General features: G+C 38.3%; 1 long non-coding RNA gene across 1 annotated transcript; it reads right to left on the minus strand.

Moving 5' to 3' along the window:
- Positions 1 to 225: 225 nt before the first annotated feature.
- Positions 226 to 1,578, minus strand: LOC128266527 (uncharacterized). Its single transcript, XR_008269062.1, has 3 exons — positions 1,534 to 1,578; positions 945 to 1,095; positions 226 to 898 (listed from the first exon to the last, which is right to left on the minus strand). It is a non-coding gene; the product is annotated as an uncharacterized LOC128266527 (long non-coding RNA).
- Positions 1,579 to 3,808: the final 2,230 nt, after the last annotated feature.

Genomic DNA, 3,808 nt, shown 5'->3' on the forward strand with positions numbered 1-3,808 from the left:
GAAGACTTCTAAAATAGTCAATAAATCAAAAATATAGAATATCTTGGTTTTAAGCAAACATATCTTTATCTAATTAATAAATATTTCTTATCGACATCTACTCTTCGGCATCTATTTACTTTTTCGCTAAGGAAAATCTTTAAATTAATAAACAGCAAGGCTTTTGCCGATCTGTACAAAAAGAAAATTTTATTTAATAATACTTTACTACAAATACTCTTTTCCCAAGGGCATTTCCCAGTCGACTCCTTCATTAGCTGGTTCGTCTCAGCTTGTTATTTATTTGCCCTCTCCCTTTGATATATTGAAAAGCATTTTACGCTACACAGTACAATTGCAAAAGAATGTGGCAAGCTCATAAGCCCGTGTGTGTGGCCCGAAGGATAAGTGTCCTGGGCACGCACTCCACCCCAGTTTCTCGTCGCAAGCCAACCCAATCCGCATGGGCTCGTTGGTTTGTTTTATGGTACATTTAAGTTAATATGATTTACATTCGCCTGCGGATGTCAAAGGCAACTGGGAAACGGAGGCAACGAGCTGCCATTAAAGATCAATCAAAAGCGTTTATCCTTGATTATTTGTCATTATCCTTTTTGCGGCAACAAAGCAAAACCGAGCGAACAAAGCCAGCAACATCGACGGCTTAAACTGTAACCGAGTGTGTAGGCTTGCGATTCAGCGAGTCCCTTATTTATTTTGTACATTTCAAATGCCTGCTAATGCCAATACCAATGCCAACCAAAGGCCCATTCGAAATCCAAAATCCCCTTCCCCGCTAAGCAAGAGCGTGATAAATGACATTAATCCGCCATGTTCAGCGTCTCAAGTGGCAAAACCGCAAAAAAACATGGAAACTTGCTGCCAACCGACAGTCGCCAGTGGACCTCTCATGCTGAAACTATATTTGTTTCGTTAATAGTCCCACTCAACTCATCGGAACTCACAGTCGCGCCGGCTGATAAGACAAGTGGCTTTGTTGCTTGATATATAGACACAGGTGCGAGTGGCGAACACTGGGCATTCACTCAGTCAGTCAGGCTACGATTAATATTCATTAGGTTGAAGGCCTAAGAATTTCCTATTAAAGCCAAGGATCTATCACGGAAAGAGATAAGAACACACAAACAAATATACAAAATAATAATAATATTAGATATACAAAAACAAATAACAGTAATCCTTAAAGAAACTACTTTCTTATAACTTTTTGAAATTAAAGAAAATAGTAAATTGTTTGTGTGTTTTTTATTATTATCAACAAATCTCTTATCTGTATTGCCTATTAATATTTTTAAACATTTATATTCTTGTTCTTGTTATATCTCGTTTTCAAAAAGTTAATAAATTACAAATAAATATTTAAATTTGTTTTCCTTTTTTTTAACTTCCAAAAACTTATTGAAAGCACCCTCCCAAGGTGAACCCTCTTAAGCTTTCGCATCATACATCAACGTTATTAAAAGAGGAATTCCGAACAACTTATGCATACATTTAGATTGATTTCCCATAAAACCCAACCATTCTCAAGCTCACCTCTTTTAACCCCATCGACTGCACCTCAGTCGCTTTATATTCGCCTTCTTTGCCAGCCTTGGCAATCATTAATTTATCAATGTGCCAGCGCCTTGGGAGAGCATGAAAATTTTTGACATGGTTGCATGGCTCACGGCTTCTTTTATGGGCTTTTTTATTATGATTATTTCTTTCTTTTCGCCGAGACAACAACAAAGGGGGAATCACATACGGTCGCGGCTATAATGTGCGTTGGGTGGGTTTTTGGGGTTGGACTGGGACTTCTTTGGGGACTCTGGAATTGGGTTGGGCCCTTGCCTCGGGCCTTGGGACTCGGAACTCCGGACTGCTTGTTGCTTTTGGGCTGCCAAAATAAAGTCAAAAATCAAATGTTTTTGATATCGACTTTGACAGCTTCATGACAGCGCTCAATAAATTTTGATAACGTTTTTTTTCCCTCGCTCCCTCCGCTTGAAGAAATTGAAAAGCCTGCGTTGAAGTCATGAAATCTCAGTCGCCTAACACAGACACACTCCCACACAGACACACACACGCACTCAGCAGACAAGAGGCGTAAAAAAGCAAACAAACTTTCGCCCCAAACTTGCTGACAGGTGTAGTCTGGCATCCTGAGAGTTCTATATGGGCTTTTGTTGTCTAAGCCTTTTGGTTTTTATGGGGGCACAAGGACGCGTAATTGCTTAGTGGCAAATGACATTGAATAATAAACATGGCCGGGCTGCGAAAGGAGTTTGCTGCACCCAAGAGGCGATTGTGAGGCTGTTTATTAGCAATTAATATGCTTGCTCAGGAGTCTGCCAACTGCCTAATCAAGGACAAGTTGTGAACTCCGCTGTCGGTCGTCTTCAGTTCGAAGAAGCGTTCACATCTTAAAAGAGATTTATAGATACTTGGGTAAAACTAATTTTCCTTAATCTTAAAGATAAGTTAAATTAGACGATTATAAGAGAAATAGTTGAGAAGAAGTTCATTCCTGACTGCTGAATCGAGTTTAACATAAATGCCTTAAACTTAGAAGACAAATTAAAAAAAAAAACAATAACATTGTGGCTTATTTATAAAATTCCTTTTATTCTTTAATTTGCAGTACGTATTGATTTCCTAACCACCATTAAAAAAGCCCACCCAATTATGTTCTGCCTGAATTACCGCCTCCCTATCTCTGATAATTACCCAATTACATTTCAATCGAAATCCAAAAATCAGGCATCAAATAGAACCTCGGGTTCTCCAGCACCCACAGCACTTATCTTCTTGTGTTCATCGCATTGAATGCCATAAAAAGGAGGCCGAAGCGGAGCCGAAAGCAAAACCAATCAAATGCCAGACATCAACTTGAAATCCAAACATTAAGCCAAAGCGTGCGTAATTTTATTTATTTATTGATAATTTGCACCGCCATCACACACACACACACACGCGTCGAAATAAAAATCACAAATGCGCGGAACCACAAAAAATTTTTACGCACATTTATCTGCTGAAGTTTTATATATCCTGTCTGTCGTTTGTGGCACTGTCACAAATCATAAACAGTGAGATTTAACTTTGATTGATGACAAATGCGTTGGTTCAGGCTTTGATCAGGCCGTTAATGCATCCCCTAAAACCATCTGTGTCTAGATGCCTTCCAAACATTTAATTCTGTGCACTCGGAGGAAGTTTCGCTTATGCCTCGCAGTTTTTCCACCCACATGACGTATGCGTAATGTACGAAAATTTAATTTAATGGCTGTATAACGTATTTATGCAAAAATAGCTGAACGTAGCGGGTGTTACCTGTGCCAGCACGGGGAATGCCAATTTGTTTTATAAGTGCACGTCAAATTTGATCGCTTACAAATGCAGGAAGCGGAGCCCGTGCTCCATCTCCGTCTCATTTCCCTTCAGCCATCTAGTGACTGTCTGTAATATGCGTACTATTTATGAATAATGTGCATGTGCCAGTGTGCTTGAGTGTATTTGTGTTTTTATTTTTATTTTTATTTTAGTTGAAAATGACAGCACGTCGTGGGAGTATTATTCACTTTGGGAGCAGCTTTTAACATGTTAAAGCTATGTCCTACTGTAGTGTAACAAATTCGGTTCTTCCATTGGCTTGAAAAGCGCATAATAGTAATAAAAGTGTTTTCGAATTATAACTTATGCTATTATCTCACTTATGAGTCTCAGAATCATAATAATATTTAAGTATATATAACTTTAAATAAAATAATAGGTTCTAATAAGTTAAGATCAACAAATATATTAATAAAATTTCAAAACTTCAGTTCCC

The sequence above is a fragment of the Drosophila gunungcola genome, chromosome 3R, assembly GCF_025200985.1.
Source record: "Drosophila gunungcola strain Sukarami chromosome 3R, Dgunungcola_SK_2, whole genome shotgun sequence".
Lineage (NCBI taxonomy): Eukaryota > Metazoa > Arthropoda > Insecta > Diptera > Drosophilidae > Drosophila > Drosophila gunungcola.